General features: G+C 43.1%; 1 protein-coding gene across 3 annotated transcripts in view; it reads right to left on the minus strand.

Moving 5' to 3' along the window:
• The window catches only part of LOC122807693 (twinfilin-2-like), an 882,928-nt gene that overhangs the window by 142,361 nt on the left and 720,532 nt on the right, over window positions 1–20,035 (minus strand). The gene's annotated exons all lie outside the window — the stretch shown is intronic.

The raw sequence follows: 20,035 nt of genomic DNA on the forward strand, positions 1-20,035 counted from the left end.
CTCGGGTTTAGTAGTTAAAGCCAATTTGCAGGAGAGTCTGAGAGTAATATCATCAGTGGAGAGAAATATGGGAAAAACAACTACGTAGGTTATTAGTGGAAGAGATTCAATTACCTTAGGTTCTATTATTTATTTTTTGGTGTTAACAGTGTAGGAGAACTATATTTCAACACAGAGTAGTGTGCACACCACTAAATACATAGGATAGCATACAGGTGTTAAAATAACATACACTGCTTATGTATATCGTCCTTGGGTTGGTTGGATGACAGTTTTTGGGGGTTCTTTAGGCACACAGTTGAATTATTAGGGCAGCTAGCAGTGAAGCAGCAACTGGGGTCAAGTGGATACTCTTCGTGGCACAGTATAATTGGGACTGCTTAAGTATATCATCCTTGGGCTCACTGGATGATGCTTGCTGAGAAGTTATTTAGGTGAGCCGTTGAATTATTAGGGCAGCTAGCAGTGAAGCAGCAACTGGGGCCAGGTGGATACCCTTCCTGACACAGTATAATTGTGACTGCTTAAGTATATCATCCTTGGGTTGGTTGGATGACGCTTGCTGAGAGGTTCTTTAGGCGAGCTGTTGAATTATTAGGGCAGCTAGCAGTGAGGTAGCAACTAGGGCCACGTGGACACCCTTCACGGAACAGTGTAATTGGGGTGGCGGGCACACTATGGTCGGATTGGAAAGGGGCTACAGCAGTTGCTGCATTGGAATGTTTATTATGTGGTCAGGGGATCTTGCGGCCACCCTGAGTTTATCAACTATATCAACCAGGCTTCACCTTTTCTAAGGTTCACCCACCAAACTGAGATAAATGAAACCCATTATTTAGACACTACTATTATGAAAAAATCTACAGGGTTTTTCATCTAACATTTTTCAGGAAACCCACATTCTCCAATAGCTACTTACATTACAACAGTGCCCACCCTTTTATACAGAAGAAAAGTTTAGTCAAAGACCAATTTGTTAGACTGGATTATATGGTCTCTGATAAGAAACTATTTGAATTAGAGAGGGTTAGATTAGAAAATATGTTCCTTGCAAGACAACACTCAGCTTCCCTGGTTCGATCTATCAGTGACAACATCTCAAAGCGGTGGGGAAAGAGATATTATCCACTTTTACAGATAGGCCTTGATACCTCTGGTATTGAAAACCTCAATTTAAATGAAGAAATGCCTTCAAGTAGTTTGAACAACACTGACCCCCCACACACCACAAATTAGATCAGAATGAACAGCTAACGAATTACTGAAAGGCCCTTACCATACAGTATAATAAAGGATCCCACATTGTGAAAGATATTTTAAGTATTGGTACATTCTGATTAGTGATGACAGGCTGAGAAATATAGTTGGGCCAAGACCTACTTTTATTTACAAATGAGCCAGCAACATAAAAAACATTGTAGAAATGAAGAATTCTTATACATCAATGAAAAGCACAAAAGTCACAAGAAGGTGTGGGAGCTATAGTCATGCAAGAACATCGTAGTGTGTCAACAAGTTAAACTTAACAATAGCTTAAAATCAGTTGTCCTTGACCAAGATGGAAATTGCCTAACAAAAGGGATAATATACCTATTGATCTATTTAATCTGCTCAGCTTTTTATGCTGGAAAGGCAAATAAGAAAACATATATATGAACATAATAATGACATTCTAAAATGTAATCAAAAGAATGCCTTATACAGGCATTCTATTGTATATACTGGCTTCAAACACTTTTCAATTATTATTGTAGAAAAAATAATACATAACCCAGTGGGGTCCATGGAAAGACTACAGCGAACTAAGAGAACTGATATGGCAGCTCTGGCTAGATTCAACATGTTTATCAGGCATCAATGAATGTACCTCCTTAGTACCTGTTTTAAAGGAAAGAGCCAACAAGCTATGAATTTATTTTTGAACAAATCAATTGGTAGTTAAATTATACCTTTTTAACAGTATACATTTATTTATTTGATTTTCTTATAGATTTTTTTTATATATTCACTGTATTTATTTAGATACATTTCACTTTATTTGGGACTTTTTGTAATATTTTTTAAATCATTTACCAGATCTATTTATTTGTTTACATATTTATGTGCATAGTTTTTTAAGATAATAATAAGATTTTAAAAGAATGTTTATTCTGCCAGATATTTTATGTAGTATTTTTCTTTAAATAACTGGTTCTTCTTTGTTTTATTTGATTAATTACCCTATTAATGTTTTGGTATATATGCACGCACTGGTCACTGTTGTAAATAAGTGGTGGTTCTTTAATTGTTTTATTTGATTAATTACCCTGTCAATGTTTTGTATATACGCACGCACTGGTCACTGTTGTTTTATTCTGACAAAGTCATAGTTCTTCTGTGGACTAAAAGCTACTTGTGAATTAAGGGCTTATTCTATTCAAATGTTCGCGGTGTTCCTGGATTACTTGTTTTGTAGTGGTTTACTTTCTGAGTTGGCATTTCTGATCGTGCTAGGTGGAAATTATTTTGATTTTTAGTCTTTTGTGTTTTGGATTTCCCACCTTTGGATCGTGCCTGTTTTTCTTTATTGTTTAGTTTATAATAGAATCAATTACACAAATTTACTTTCATTAGCTGATCCAGATATGAGAACAGCAATAACTGTAAACCTGAAAAGTGACCTGTTAGTAAGATGAATTAACTTGGTCATCTTTGTGGAACAGCATTTATTTAATATGATTTTAAAAACTGTACTTGAGCAGAAATATAGGAAAATTAGGAACACTACTTAATCTGATAATCTTTGGTACTGTTACCTAACTGGATAAAGCCCATTTACACAAATTTCTTCAAAAAAATGGCACACATGAACATTAATTATTTTAAAAGAAACAAACTCATTGAAGATGTATGTGACAAAAGTTTAAAAACAAGACATACCTTCAGCAATGACCAGTTCCAGTCTGAAAACAGGATAAGTTGTTTTCCCTGCCCCCTCCTTCCTAGTTTCTATATTCTACTTTTATGCCAAAAATGTGAACTTGCACTATAAGTGTACAGGAAATCAGAGGTAGGTGTATTTAAAGTTGCACAAGTGTGCAAACATCAATGCCATTTCTAAAGGTCTACCACTGACAATCAGGTAGCAAGATGAACTATATGGTTACCGAACTAGTGGAAAATTACACAAAAATCAGCCTAGTTGCTGGAAGCTGCAGCTGTAACTGGAACAGCCTGTCCATTATAAGCAGCGTGGCTCTGTCATGAAGAGGATAATAAGGGGAGAAAACAATGAGCACTAATTTGAAATGGTAACTAATGATGGAAGGTGCGGAGATGGTTAGACTGCAATCAGCAACCTACAGATTGTGTTCATTGTCTCAGCATACAGGGAATGAGGGAAGCAAGGTATACAACTTATTTGATTAATCAATCCTGGTAAAACTGACTGACTAATCAAATACAACAAACTGATCCATGCATTGCCTCTCCCCTTAGTGACATGGGAGAGCGAGACAAAGAGAAAATGGAAGAAAATCAAAGCAAGGCATACTATCAAATGCAAATAACTGGTACCTGCATGGCACCACACAGAAAAATTACCTCCTCGTCAGAGTCAGAGTAGGCATCTATCACTGTAGGACAACAGCAGCAACCACCTACAATCTGTAGCAACACACAAAACACAGTGGGATGTCACATACTGTCATGCCAAGAACCAAGAGCAGTCCATTACACACTACACTCTAAATAAACCAAGGGGTACGACTGAATAACAAAATAAGTTTACTTCATTTTTGAAGGAAAATATTCCTAGAAAAAGACAGGCCGAGTTTTAATCTGGTTGCCCAATTTATTGTTTGGCAAGTTTGGTAACCAGGAATTTGACAGTTTAAAGAAGGCTAACCATTAAAAATACTTACCATCTTACATAACTACACAGCTGGTAAAGTAGGAATTTTTCATTCAGCACAAAAAAGTTTTACAGGTGGTAATTTAACAAACACAGTTTTGAAAATTACTATTATAAACACAAAACGGTGCATACCCATGTGAGCTATGCACATTTACTGCAGACAAATCACAGGACAGAATAATATTTCATTCGACTTAAAGTTGTTGCCTAAAGTGGACCCGTGGGGGTGCTGTATCAATGTTTTTTGCATATGTATACAAGGTATTCTTTCCATCAATGGTGGATTAGGTGTAGGAGAACAATGGGGTGGGGGGTTAGTGTTGCTGCCTCACAGCTCCAGAGGCTGATCTAATTTCTAGTCACTATTGGTGCTGACTTTGTATGCTCTTTCCATGTCTGTATGGGTTTGATTAACATTACCTTGTTGCTTTCCTAGCTATTTATGTTAGTTGTTACTCTAAAATATCCAGAGTGTGTGCATGTGCGTGTGTGTGGTGCCATGTGACAACCTGACATTTCACCAACTGTACATCCTGCATTGTTCACACTGCTTTGGGATAAGGATTGGATAAGGGGAAGACACTGCATGCCGACTACCTTGGCCTGGCCAAGGCCTTCGACACTATTCCCCACTCAGGCATAATAGATAACCTCTTTTAATTAGGCATCAATCCTTAAGTTACCAGATGGGTAGCAAACTGGCTCACTGACAGAACCCACCTAGTCAAAATAGGGGAAGCCACCTCAAGCAGTAGTCCAGTAACAAGCGGCGTACCCCAGAGATCAGTCTTGGGTCCTCTCTTGTTTGGGATAAACTTTTCTGAGGCGCAGGCCAAACCCAGTGGGCTATGGCTGACTATGTTTGCAGAAAACTGCAAGCCGGGTGCTGTCTTCAATTCCCATAGTGATGTGGACATCCTCCAAGAGGGTCTCACCCAAACAAATGACTGGTGTCAGAAACATGGCCTCAAGCTGAATACCAAAAAATGCATCATCATCATCCCCTTTGGGGAGAGTGACATCCTAACAAATTATCACATTAACAACAATGTCCTAAGCATGCACTCAGTCGTGAGGGAATTGGGCACCCAGGTTGACAGCAACCTGACTTTTGACCACCATGTTGCTTCTGTTGTATGAAAAGCTTTCTACATGGCCCACCTCATAAGTAAGTGTATCTCATCCAGGGAGAAAGAGGCCATAACATCCCTGTATTCTTCCCTTATAAGGCCCATTATTGAGTATAATGCCCTTTTGGCATGTACCTCTTAAAGGACCTGCAGCAGGTGGAGAGACCACAGAGGTTCCTCACCAGGAGAATCCAGGGCTTCAAACAACTATCATACACAGATAGGCTAAAAGCCCTGTCCCTCTATTCAGTTTCATACAGACTCCTTTTAAGGTGACCTCTGTCTGGCATACAGAGCAATCTCAGACCCCGCCTTGGTGGGGATTGCTGCATATTCGCAAGTCAAGCTCCACTCAGGTAACCCGCATGCACAACCTCAACCTGGTCTGTGATATCAATAGGACTTGTTGGCGGAACAGATTTGTGTCTGTGACTTCCTCATCTGTGGAATAGACTCCCTCTCCACATCAATCAGAGTACCTCATTATCCCTTTTTAAGGGCAACCTGAATAACTGGATGGGAAACAGAAAAAACACCCCTGGGATTCCACCTGTATCCCTGCTGGACAGGGGCTTTGGGTGCTGACTTGGCTAAACTCTTGGCTAGGCTTATAAGGGCCTCCGGGCCAATAGCCTATTAACTTCTTATGATCCTATGATTACTGCAGTTCTATAGTGGACTATATTTACTGATGACAAAAACTAGAAGACTGTGAATGTGGTGATATTTTTCTGGATATTCAAGGGTGGTGGACTGTGGAATTAATAGATTACTGGATTAAGAAGGGTACAGAAATGGTCAAATTACTAGGCTGAAAATATAGGATACATTAACTCATTGCACCTAAATGCATCAATTTCCTGACAGTAGTGGCTATCAGAATAAGAATACATTTTGTAAAGATGATGACATTTAAGCAAAGGTATGTCTGTTCTGTGAAGTACAACATTATAAAAAATGCACAAGGTTTTGTTTTGGGTATTCAAATTCAAGATTTTTGCTGCTTTTGTTAAAATCTTCCTTTGTAAACATTGCCCATGCTCCCGTTCTTTTAAGGGCCAGAAGGACATCCTTGTTAGGAACAGTGAAGAAGGATAACGACTGTAACACTGCACCTTCAAAAGCATCTTAGCAAGTAAAGGAAAAACACACATAAAGCCAGCCAAAAATCCAACGTGACACAGAAAAACTTGTAAACAATTCCATCCACAGACCACTCTCCTGTTCATGCACCCAAAGTGGACTTGATGCCAGTACCTCATAAGAGGCAACAGACAATTTTCCTGCCCCCCCCCCCCCCCCCACCACCAGACATGCTGGCAAAGGAAATAAAGGGAGGACTGTGGAGATAACGAGTTCAAGTTTACAAAATGCAGCATGTTAATCAAAGACACCAACTGTTGCCATGAATGTTCTAATACACAGACACGTGATCTCTCAGCTGGTCCCCAATGGGAGAAGTCAGTAATATTCAAATTCTGTTATGAAACCTTAAAAAGATAGATGGACTGATGGTGTGAGGGCAAAATGTCTGTCTGCACTGCTAATGACTGGAGGTTGGTGAGCAGTATGACATTTGTAGGCATGGTCACAGTAAAAGCAGCCAACTCATCTTTTCTAGAGGGAGGGATACTACGACCAAACCAGCCCATACAGAAACCTGGAGACACTACAAGCAGGACAATGATGAAGAAGGTCAGTCCTCATACATACCAAGTGCCCAGGAAATGAGGAAGTAGTAAGGCAGGCACTGAAGGCACAAGATGATAGGACATGGAATAAGAAGTTATGTACCTACCATAACGTTCCATGTTAGTTGTCTTCTTCTCGCCTTCTTTCTTGCTGGTTGGGTTCGGAGCCAATCCTCGGCTCCGACTCGGCCATCTTCAAAAGCTCGAGAGCTGCTTACTGGCTCGAGGCCCCCCCCCTATATCCCATGATGCCTGGCGCTAGATACCCAGATCTCATTTGGTAACCTAACTACAGACATAATAATAACAATTATAATAATACAGCAACTGTAGTAGGATACATGAACCTACTGGAGAGACTGACAGTCAGAAGTAATAGCCAGAGAAGACTCAGCCAGTGATAAACAAACCTAACAAACTCTTCTCGGTCTACTAGGATAGGGGGATGGAGGGTGGGACGCAAGAAAGAAGGCAAGAAGAAGTCAACTAACATGGAACGTTATGGTAGGTACATAACTTCTTTATGTTAAGTTGTCTATCTTGCCTTCATTCTTGCTGGTTGGGACAGCGTCCCTAGCACCTCAATCCTGGGTGGCTCATCGGAACAGACTCTTCAGAACAGTGGAACCAAAATCAGCTCTGCTCCTGGAGGCCACATCCAGCTTATAATGTGAAATGAAGGTATGTGGATTAGCCCATGTAGCTGCCGCACAAATAGTTTCCATTGGCAATCTGGCCTGAAAAGTCACTGAAGTAGCTAGAGCTCTGGTGGGAGTGACCTTTGGGTTTAGCAGGAAGCTCTTTATTTCTTAACTGATATATAAAAGTAATAGTAGAAGTCAACCACCTAGATAAGGTTACTTTTGACACCTGTATGCCTTGTTTTCCTTCAGCGTAAGACAGGAACAACTGGTCTGATTTTCTGATTTGCTTGGTTCTATGCAAGTAAAAGCGTAATTGTCTATGAACGTCCAACTGATGTAACTTGTATTCTGCCTTGTTGGAATAATTTGGAAAGAACACAGGTAGGTCAATGGACTGATTCAAATTATAATCAGAAGTAACGTTTGGAAGAAAGGAAGGGTTAGTCCGAAGAGAAACTCTATCACTGTGAAAAACTAGGTAAGGAGGACGAACACAAAGAGCCTGAAGTTCAGAAACTCTTCTGGCCGACGTAACTGCAACCAGAAAAAGGGTTTTCCAAGAAAGAAACTTCAAAGAACAAGAAACTGCCGGTTCAAAGGGGGGTAGTATCAGGGAAGCAAAAATCAAATTCAGATCCCACGGAGGCGGGGGATTTCTTACTGGGGGCCTGAGTAGAGTGGTCCCTTTAAGAAAGGCTTTACAAAGCTTATGGGACATGATGCTTGAATCAGATAGGCCTGTATAAAAGTTTGAAATTGCAGCTAGCTGAACTCTAATCGTGGCAGAAGAGGATCCAGCTCAAAAAAGTTCTGCTAGAAATTCTAAAATATGGTGCACAGGAGCTGAAAAGGGATCTATATTCCTGGTCTCTGCCCATAAGGAAAAACGTTTCCACTTACTAGCATAAGTTTTCCTAGTGGTTGACTTATGCGAGGATAAGATGATTTCACGCACCGAGTGGGAGATGTTTGGAAGCCTGGCTAAGGTCGGAAGTGGAGAAACCAAGCAGTGAGCTGGAGAGATTGAAGAGATTGGTGCAGCTCGCCCAATTGATGAATCAGGAGGTCTGGAACTGGGTTCAGGGCTGCTCCAGAAGGTGATGATGCAGGAACGGGAACCAAATTTGTCGAGGCCAGTAAGGGGCAATGAGGATCATCTTGCATCCCAATGTGGTAGCTTTCGGAATTAGTTTGGGAATCAGGGGAAACGGAGGGAATGCATAAAGAAGTCCCTGAGGCCAATCGTGAACTAGAGCGTCTCTGGGGAAGTGTCCGGGAAGAGGAAGGAGAGAGAAGAAATTGTCGCACTTGCTGTTGAAGGGGGTGGCAAAAAGGTCGCAGCAAGGCTGACCCCATTTGCAGAAGATTTTGTCTGCCACAGTCTGATTGAGAGACCACTCGTGAGGCATGAGAATTGCTCTGCTCAGCCTGTCTGCTATAACGTTGGACTTCCTAGGGATGTGCGCTGCTATCAGAAACCTTGGGAAGAGATCGCCCACTGCCAAAGTCTGACTGCTTCTCGACATAAGGGGTATGACTTGGTTCCGCCCTGCTTGTTGATGTACCATACTACTGACATATTGTCTGTTTGAATCGCAATGGTCTCGGTGGGAAGAGAGTTCTGAAGAGCTTGCAACTCTAAAAGCACGGCTCTCATCTCCAAGACATTGATATGCAGATGGTACTCGTGAGGCTGCCAGGTGCCTTGGACTGTTCTGCTCTGAAAATGCCCCCCCCCCACCCGATCAGGGAGGCGTCCATGGTCACCGTAGCTACTGGAGGAGGAAGAACGAATGGTCTGCCCTGGTGTAATGATGGGGAAACCATCCACCAAATAAGTTGGTTTTTGCATGACTGTGTGATCATTATCATGTGAGACATTGGGAGTTGCTGGAAGGACCACTGTGTGAACAGCATCCACTGAAGAATCCTCATGTGAAAACGTGCAAGGGGGACTAGTATGATAGCCGCTGCCATGAGACCCAATGTTCTTAGGATGAATCTGGCCTGAATCTTTTTGCATCCTAATAAGACCTGCACATGTTGTCGAATGGCTAACACTCTGTCTACTGGGAGATTCGCTGACATGTCCTTTGTGTTTAAGTTTACGCCTATAAAGGTGATAGATTGACAAGGCGACAATGCAGACTTTTCAAAATTTATTGTGATGCCTAGAGTGGAGCATGTTTGGATGGTGTAGTCTCTGGCTCGCAGCAGGTGATGCCTGGTGGTTGCAGTAAGGAGCCAGTCATCTAAATATGGAAACACCTGGAATCCTTGCCGTCTCAAGTGAGCGGTGACTACTGCAAAATATTTGGTGAACACCCTGGGGGCTGTGGTGAGACCAAAGGGCAGAGCTCTGAACTGATAATGACTGACTCCCAGCCGGAAGCGGAGGAATCTTCTGGAGCGTCTGTCCATTTTGATATGGTAATACGCGTCCTGAAGATCTATGGAGCACAACCAATTGTCCTGACCCAGAAAGGGTAAAATGGACTGTAGCGTGACCATCCGGAACTTCGTTCTTTGAACAGACCTGTTTAGTCTGCTGAGATCCAGAATGGGTCTCCCAGTCCCCTGTTTTTTTTGGTGCCAAAAAGAACCTTGAGTAAATTCCGGATCCTTGTTGGTCTGCTGGGACTGACTGGATGGCTCTTTTTCTTAGCAGTTTTGAAATTTCTTGAACTGCTTGATCCCTTAGATTGGGTGGAACATCTGGAAGGGATTTATTGGAAAAGAGTGGAGTGCGAAAGAAGGGGTTTTGTAGCCTTCAGATATGATAGAAAGTACCCATTTGTCTTGTGTTATACTTTGCCAGGCTTTTGGGTACAGTGATAATCTTCCCCCGACTGCTTCCGAAGGTGGACAGTCGGGCAGCACTTCAGGGATGCTGGAAGGGCTTGTCAGAGAAGGATTCTCTTTGGCCCTGATTTTGCGGACCCCCTCTGCCCCTAGGGTGGCGTCTATTGTTGTTCCCTCCTCTGCCCCTGGAGGGGAACTCTCCACGGGTGTCAGGCACGGCTCCCTGGGGTTTCCGGAACCACATTTTCCCGCTCTTCTGACCCTTGGGATATGGTCTTGAAGGAGTGGAAAAAATGGACTCCAACAGCAGAGAGAGTCTTGCCTTCCTGCTCACACCTGGTAAGGGTATCCTTCACCTGTGGTCCAAATAGAGCAGAACCATCAAAAGGGGTGTTGGTGAAAGACGCCCTGAAGGGTTCCGCAAAGTTGCATAACTGCATCCAAGCCTGTCTCCTCAAAGCCACACCTGTGCCTGCGGCCCTACTCGCTCCATCGGCTGCATAAGAGATGAGCCACATGGAGGAGTTTACTACAGAATTTAGAGTCGCCAGCTGGAAGGCAACCTTAGCCTGGGCCCCTGCAGCTGATGGATCTTGAAGGGTATCTCCTAGCTCTTTAAGGAGATCCCTTTGAAGGCAGGTAAAATGGCACAAATAGTTCAGAGACCTCATGGAGAAGGTCGCTGAGGAAAACATCCGCTTCCCATATCTGTCCATCATCCTAGATTCCTTATTAGGAGAATGGACAGACGAAGAAGTTTCAGCCAACTCCTTTTTAGTGGCCGCTGCTACCACCATGGCATCAACGGGAACACCCTTGGTCAGAAATTGCTTGTCTTGAGGGGCAGTAATGAATTTTGTGGGCCTGCGGGGAAGTTGGTTCCATTGTGTCTGGAGCTGACCACGCCTTTCGAGCCACCACAGACATCAGTGGATCGAAAGGCAGAGACACCCAGGAGGTGGAGGGTCGGGAACCAAACGCGTCCAGGAATACAGACTCATCCTCGGATGGATTAAGGGTAGTCCAGTTCCCCCTCTGCCTAAAGATTTCAAGGATGTCTGAGAAGGAGACGTCCTCAGAGAGGGATCTCGGGGACCCTTCTGACTACTCCAAGTCGGTATCTGAAGTGACAGACTCAGGGGAGTCAACATGCTTCCTCTTGCATTTCCTCTTTCGAGGGGGCTCCTCTGAATGAACGGGGGAGGTCTCGGAAGAGGAAGATACACCCAATGGGGTGCCCTGGAGCACTTGTTCCCCACGCTTGGGGTCTGGAGGAGGGGCAGGAGCAGGCACCATGGGGGGAGGAGCCGATGAGGCTGACCGTGAGGCTGACTCAGATGCCAGCACACTCCTCATGACCTCGAAGGCACCCCTTCCCAATACCGGAGAAGGCTCTGGCTCCAAAGAGATGGGGATCCTTCTCGGCATTGAAAGAGACGGCTCCGAAGCCGATGCAGGAGCCGAACTCACCTGCGCCGAAGCTCCGAGAGGGTGAACGGGGTCGGACAAGGGTCCGATGCCACTCGCCCCCTCGGAGCCGACGAGGGAGTTCCGGTGCCCAGATCCTTCCAAGGACGGCACCATGGAAGAGATCGGAGCCGACAACGGAACCGAAAGGGGAGGTATCAGTGCCGACAGACCCACGATTCCAGCCTCAGCATGCTCCGGCTCCGAACTCAAGGGATGAGTCGAAGGAGGAACTATTGCAGAAACAGGTAGAGCCGAACCCTGATGAGGGGGGCTGGATAGCATTTTTGCCAGGGCCTGCGACTTTAAAAGCCTGCTCACCACTCTCTCCAAATCATGGTCAGATAGCCTAGACGACCGAGAAGAGTGGGATCGATGACTCCGCTACAACTGCAACAAGGGTGACCCTGGAGCCGAATGTATCGACTCCAAGGATGGTGACCTGGAGCGTTTTCGACTCCCTGACGGTTCTGACGGAAGAGTCGGGGCCGACTGGGAGATAGGTACTTCGGCTCCAGTCAGAGCCGAAGTTGACTCAGAGATAGGTACTTCGGTTCCAGCCGGAACCGAAGTTGAAGCAGAAGCCATACTCGGCGACGGCTCCGAGCTGGGAGCCGACGGCTTCAATGGCCTAGAAGGTTTCACTGACTGAGCCTTGGCTGGTGATCCTTCAGGTTTAAGCAAACCCCTAAGGATAAGCTTATTCCTACGCTCCTGTAGGACTCTTGGACTAAAGGCGTGACACACCAAACAAGAGTCCTGCAGGTGTAGGGAGCCCAAGCAGTAGAGACAAGAAGTGTGACCATCTGTCAGAGACATTTTCTGACAGTATGAGTCACACTTCTTGAATCCGGACACTTTCGTGTCTTTAGACATTCCTGTAAAGGAAAATTAAATACAAAGAAAAAGTACAAGGGGAAGTAGGTAACTGGAAAAACACACACAATCCACACAAGTTACCACACCTTAACAGCACACACACTATATAATATAAGACCTACAAACTACCACAATTTCTAATGAAAAATTTTGTCTACCTTAAAAAAGAAAACGAGGATAAGCCTCTAACTAAAACGGCTTACCTTAAAAAGGCAAAACGGGAGTGGGGGAGGGAGGGGAAAAACTCTCTAAGGAGAAAACTAGTTTTTAAGGGGAATTAAATACTAACAAATTACCACAGAACCTACAACTATGCTATGACAATAAGTATATAACTAACAAAATACAAAAAGTCCTAAATATTATGAATAAAGTGAAAAAATACGACCTGAGCCAGTAAACGCAACCTCGTAGCAGAAGCGGCAAACGAGATCTGGGTATCTAGCGCCAGGCATCATGGAATATAGGGGGGGGCTTCGAGCCAGTAAGCAGCTCTCGAGCTTTTGAAGATGGCCGAGTCAGAGCTGAGGATTGGCTCCGAACCCAACCAGCAAGAATGAAGGCGAGATAGACAACTTAACATGAAATATTCCCCTAACAAGTGGATTGATGGTGCCAGTTTCTTTGCAAATATGAAGTGCATTAACCAAGAGGCACCTGAAGTGAGATAAAGATTAAAAAAGAAACCGTCAGTTGACTTCCACTGATGATAGACAGAAGCAGTATGGTAAAGAAGACTGTGAGATGGAGATAAGGCTTCTTCCTATTTGTTTCCCTCCTTCCTTTTCCTTGCTCTCTCTCTCTTTTTCCTCCCCTCTCCATCTAGGCCCTTTTCTCCTTTCCTACTTCCCCTTAAATACAGTGTGACCACCACTTACAAGATGTACTCCAACAATGACATTCAAGTGTTTTGAATGATGAAGACACAGCTAACAGCATAAACATGTTTTCAGAGAAACTGTCAACAGGAATGGCTCATAGGATAAAGGTAACATGTCAGCAGTATTTCTATGAATTTGTTATTACCTGGTGTGAAGGCTGCCAGCCCAGCTAGCTGGAATTTTGTAAATAATTCTGTTATTTGTGAATAGTAATATGATTTGTATGCTTGTCTCACAAATATAACCACAATGTACCCTGCTGGAAAACAGCAGAAATGTGTATACACTATATGCCTGTGCAAATGTATGTTTTCATGGTAGAAGTTGGAACATACAGAGTTAATTTACAAAACTCTGAGAAAATAAGTGTGCTATAAAGTTAGTCCATGCAAAGGGACAGAATGTCTGCAGCTAGTACTTCTTTCTATTGTCGGGAAACAGAAATAATTACAGGTTTCAAAGGTAAAAAAGTGTTTAGCTGTTTTATGACTTCCAGTTCCAGGCAAGCTTCTAAGAGAGAAATATTTTTGACACAGATGTGGTAAACTTTAAAGTTTCTGTTAGCCTGGGAACTAAAGGCAGAGATGACAAAGAATTATATAATCAGAGATAGCCCATTAGAAATGTTTGATAGCAATTTAAGAACTATCTCAAAGAAAGTCTGTGCATTTTGTATTTGTCTTTAGACCTAGAAACATTCTCTCATCAAAACTTCTCAACTACATTTGCCTGGCTCTGTAAGTAAGTTATTAAGGACACAGTATCTCTTAGATATAGATAGGAATACAGTAAAGAGTAGTTTAGATGTTTTCTGTATTTATGTGAGACTGTCCTGCAATATTGTTTTAAAGTATTTCCTGTGATTCTGAACTCTGTTGTCACTGTGTTGAGTTATTGAGTATTGTCTTGTGCTTTTATTATTTATTATTAAATATATTTAAACTTTTTAATTGTGGCTGGTTTGTTTTGAGATATTTAAGCTCTTAGAGTACTTGCATATGTATTTGGTGACAATGTACAGGCCACTCTTAAATAGCCTTAAACTCTTGGACACACAATTTGGATAATAGTTTACATGGTAGAATTGGTCACCCTTTGGGAAGGGCCTTATAGTAGTTGATAAGTAGTGGTTGGTGGCAGCTGGTACTACTTCATAGTCTGGGCAGAAGGGAGTGTAGCTAGTGAACCTGTGCCAGCCTTCCACAGGAGTGTTTGTATATAAATCAAAGCTCAAAGAATATGTGTGTGTGTGTGTGTGTGTGTGTGTGTGTGTGTGTGTGTGTGTGTGTGTGTGTGTGTGTGTGTGTGTGCCAGCTACTTGGGCAGGGAAACGAAGCACTGGTTGGACAGAAAGGGTGCTGGAGGTTTTGGCTTGACCACTCAACTGAGATCTTACCCCTATAGTTGTGCTAGTGGGGAGTCTTATTGGGGATTTGGAGAGAGAGGGAGAAACCAGACTCAAACTGACTGTGATCTCTGTGTGCTCTTAAGGGAAATTGCACTTTACTGTGTGTGTACTTGTCATCCTCCAAATGTGCACATCCCTCACTGGTGTTAGTGGTGAGGATTGAGGCTCCTTGATTACTAGGCCAGTGCACGGGCTTCAGATCCGGGTAAGTGAATTGGAACTTCTTGGGTCATTTTCAGTTATAACCAAGGCACTGTAAATCAAAACCATCCAAAATAAGACATGAATGTCATTAAAACATGTCACTGTGTATGGAAATGTGTTGTATATCCAGGTCAGACTCCTAAGGTTGGTCATGTGTTTAGAACCCATATCACAAAAGCATCCCATAAAACTTTTTTATTGGGCATACCTATTCTGAATTATAAACAGTTATCATTCCTCATCCAACACCCCTTTCTTATCATCCATGCATGGTCTTTCTTGGTAGGTAGCTCCGAATGTTCACACGTACACAGAAGCACAGGCTATAATTAGAGTAACAATGCACTGAATGTCAAATTAAACTTCACATGTTTAACATGAACCAAGCAGGACAGCAGTAGCACAGAATTAAAAAAAGAACAGTTATAATTTTAAAATTCCCAAAGAAAACGTTCAATAACATTGATATATAGCAAAAAAAAAATCAAAAGGCATAAGAAAAGCCAGATGGTTTCTTGCTGAACTACTCTTACAATAGAAAGTGCTTCTGTTGGCAAATCATGTGCTCATATGGCATGCTTTATGGCAAGTCTTCCAGCTTTGCCTGCAAACTTTACAGCAATATAGTACATAAAGCCAAAATCTTAAATCAGTGTCTAGCAGTCTATTGTAAGACACAAAATTTAGTCACATCTCTGAAAAGAGGAAGTTGTCTACCGGTGTGCTGATTTTTATCTTAGTCATTTTTAGCTGCACACACTACTTTGGTATTGTGACCATTTGCCAACACTTACATGGAATACTCTCTCCATAGGCTAGTGACTGACTGTCTTTCCCTCACAAACCAGAGCTGTCCCTGTGTGAGTGAGCATGGGAAGAGCCAAGAACAGAAACTACTTAGAACATTTGACCTTTATAGAAGATGGGTTAACTCACGAATACGACATCACCTTAAGCACTTCTAATGAACTTGCTGTGATGTAGTCTTAACACCTCCCCATGGCAGCCTGCCGTATGTGTTTTTGTAAGAAGCACTACAATGTTGGGACCTACGTATATGTGTGCTTCCATATACTGCGCTAGTCTGGCTGCAATGAAAATGCTACTTGTCAGTTCTGACAGCAAGCCTTGATTCTATACACATGGTGTAATCTAAGCCTCCATTAGATGTCACTAATGCCACTAGTCAAACTGCCTCCTTCCCCACAGAATGGGTGAGACAGCATTGCCATTCACCCTTAGATTCCTCAGCCAGCTTCCTTAGTATTCATCATACAGATCACCATTCCAGGACATCTGGATGGTAGTCAGAGTTCTGTCCCTCTCAGTCATGCAGCCAGCTACTTTTGGAATAGATATATATCAAAGGGACAGCCTTACAAAAGTACAGTTTTGTACCTACCATAAATGTAGATGTTCGAGTGCTAATACAGCTGCAGTCATAACAGATGGGTTCTCCTGCCGTCAGGCGGGTCCTCGGTCGGCCGAATTCCAAAGTCTAGGTCTGGCGTCGGTTGTCATCGCTTCTTCCCTGATGTCAGTGCGACAGGGGTATAAAGGAACCAGCCGACGCCATTTTCTTCAGCTTTTCTTGCCCCAGATGTCAGGTGCCCCCAGAAGGAAGGCAATACATAAATTTGTGTAATAAAGCAATGCAATATAATCAAAATACAGTAGTTGCAAGCAAATACATCATAAATGAATACCCCAATCAGGTTGTATGAGGAGGTGTTAGCCAGTAGGCCTGTCCCAAGAGGGGAAGGAGGGAGGGAAACCTGGACTGCAGCTGTATTAGCACTCGAACATCTACATTTATGGTAGGTACAAAACTGTATTATGTTCATCGTGCATACAGCTGCAGTCATAACAGATGGGTAGAATCCCAAAGCTAAGAAAGGGGTGGTAGGCACTAGGTGGAACTAGGAGGAGCCAGGATGCCCTGCAAGACTGCAGTGGCAAAGCCTGCTCTAGTTTTGGAGTATAATGGTAGGTGGTAGTGCTTGGAGAAGGTATGCATAGAACTCCAAGTGGCTGCTTCCAAAATATCTTTGGTAGGAACTCCTCTGAGGAAAGCTGCAGAGGTAGCTGTGGCCCTTGTGGAGTGAGATCTGATGCCTGTAGGTACAGTTTTGCCATGAAAAGAATAGCAAAAGCGTATGCAGTGAGCTATCCATTTTGAGATTGTCTGTTTGGAAATTGGCTTTCCTTGAGCTCCTACAGCATAGGACACAAAGAGCTGTTCTGATTTTCTGAAAGGCTTTGTTCTGTCCAAATAATAACGCAGTTGTCTGTGGATGTCCAAGGAATGTAGTAATCTCTCCCCTTTGTTTTGAGGATTAGGATAAAAGGTAGGTAAGTGTATGGCCTGATTCAAAGCTACCCTGGATACCACTTTAGGCATAAAGGACGGGTTGGTTCGTAAGGAAACTCTGTCCTGATGGAAGATGATAAAAGGCTGCACAGCCATGAGAGCTTGTAGTTCTGAAACTCTACAAGCTGAGGTAATAGCAAGAAGGAAAGCTGTTTTCCAGGACAAATATTGCAAATCTGATGAGGCAGCTGGCTCAAAGGGAGGCAAGGTCAGTTTTTCCAGATTGAAATTGAGATCCCAAGCAGGTATTGGTTGTTTCCTTGGGGGTCTTAGATTCTTAGCCCCTCTGAGGAACTGTCTTAAGAGAGGGTGAGAGAATAAGGGTGGATCAGTGTTGTATTCTGCAGAAATGGCTGAGGCATGGATTTTGATGGAGGAGAATGAAAGTCCACTGCTTAGCAGCTCAGCTAGATACTGTAGTATTTGAGGTAAATTCAGTTTTCCAGGATCCTGGCCCTTTTTCCCATTCCAGACACAAAACCGTTTCCATTTTGCGGAGTAAGCTTTTCTAGTTGACGGCCTTCTGGCCTCCAAAATGACATCCTGCACCTCCTTGGAGAGTAGGGTCTGTTGTGATGCTAAGGAATCTTCCATGCGGCTAGATTGAGTGTTTTTAGCTGGCTGTGAAGAGTTTCGAAGCTGTGCTGAGTCAGGAGAAGAGGCATAGGCAGGGTCCATGGTGGTGAATGCCTCAGGCTCCTGAGGAGTGGGTACCAGTGTTGTCTTGGCCAGTCTGGAGCAATGAGAATCATCTTTGGTCTGTCTGCTCTGGTTTTCAATAGAACTTTGGGCAGCAGAGGAAGAGGTGGGAAGGCATAAACTGTCATTGATGTCCAACTGAAAGAAAGAGCGTCCACTCTCCATGCCTTTGGATGGGAAATCCTTGAGCAGAATTTTGTCAATTGGTGATTTTTGTGGGAGGCAAAGAGATCTATGTCTGGCCTTCCCCATGCTTGGATTATTTCTGTAAAAACTTTTGGATGCAACTTCCATTCGTGTGGATCTGTCATATTTCTGCTTAGGTTGTCTGCCGGCGTGTTTTCCTTGCCTGGCAAGTACTGTGCTTGTAGTTCAATTTGTAAGTCCATGGCCATGTTCCAAAGTGACATGGCCAGTCTGCATAGGGGGTATGAATGTGTTCCTCCCTGCTTGTTTATGTACCACATAACTGTGGTGTTGTCCGTTCTTATCAATAGTTGACCTGGTTGCAGAAGGTCTTTGAAAGCTATAATAGCATTTATTACTGCTAGCATTTCCTTTTGATTGATGTGAAGGTGCTTTTCTTTTTGGGACCATTTGCCCTGAATGCACCGATCTGTCATGTGCGCCCCCCAGGCGTAGTCCGAGGCGTCTGTTGTGATGACTTGATTTGCTTGAGGCTTGCTGAATGGAAGACCTGTGTTTGTTTGGCATGCTTGAGCCCACCACAGAAATTCCTTTTGTAGACATGGAACTGCATATTGTAAGTTTGTTTCTCTGTGTTATTATCTTTCGCTCTGTGTGTTCTTATGACTTTCAATTGATGCTATTCCTTAACAGTAAATTTTTTTTTAATGTTCTAGTTAGTTTAGTAGTGCTTTTTTCCTCCTCCTCTGCTCTGGAAAAATGGGACCAGCCAGATGCCCGGGCCCAAAAACAAAAAAATAAAATAAAAATAAAATAAATAAAAATAAATAAAATTAGTGGTATTATTGTTTCCAAACTGTGGCTGTGTTGAGACCATAGGTTTTTCAGGTACCACTGAAGTTTCCTCATATGCAGCTTTGCACATGGGATTAGTAAGATGCAAGATGCCATGAATCCCAGAGCCTGCAGGATTTTCCTTGCAGTCAGCCTGGTGCAATTTGCTAGTGCTCTGAAGTATTGAGTTAGTTGCCCCTGCTTCTCTGGCGTGAGGTAGGCCATCTGGGTGTTTGTGTCCAAGTTGGCACCCAGGAAAATTATCTTCCGAGAGGGTATTAGCCTTGATTTCTTTTCGTTGACTGTGTATCCCAGAGAGTTCAACAACATTATTACATAAGCCAGATGTTTCAGAAGAATGTGCTTGCTGTCCGCTTGGATCAGGCAGTCATCCAAATAGGGGTATATTTGTATCCCTTGAAGTCTGCAGTAGGCAATTACTGATGCCAGGCATTTTGTGAATACTCTGGGCACAGTAGATAAGCCAAAGGGCCATGCAGAGAATTGATAATGGGTTGAACCTGCAAGAAATCTGAGGTATCTTCTGCAATTTTGTCTGATTGGGACATGCAGGTATGCCTCCTTGAGGTCCAATGTTACCAGCCAAGACTCCTTGCCCAGCATGGGAAGAAGCTGGTGTAGAGTGAGCATCTTGAATTTTGGTACGAGTAGAAATGTGTTTAGGATGGATAGGTCCAAAATAGGTCTTCAATCTTTTCCCTTCCTTGGTACCAGGAATAGTCTGGAATAAAAACCTTGACCTTGTTCGTGCGTAGGTACCTCTTGAATAGCTTTCATGTCTATGAGATCTGTAATTTGCCTTTGTGCCTCTGCCCTTTGATTGTGTGGCAGGTTTGGCATGCCTCTCATTTTTGGAAGGGTGTGAAAATGGAATCTGTAGCATCTGTTTATAATGTCCAGGATCCATTTGTCTTTTGTGACAATATGCCAATTTTTTGAGAATAATGCCAGTTTTCCTCCTA

Source organism: Protopterus annectens, chromosome 7.part1, assembly GCF_019279795.1.
Source record: "Protopterus annectens isolate FY-2018-M chromosome 7.part1, PAN1.0, whole genome shotgun sequence".
NCBI lineage: Eukaryota > Metazoa > Chordata > Ceratodontiformes > Protopteridae > Protopterus > Protopterus annectens.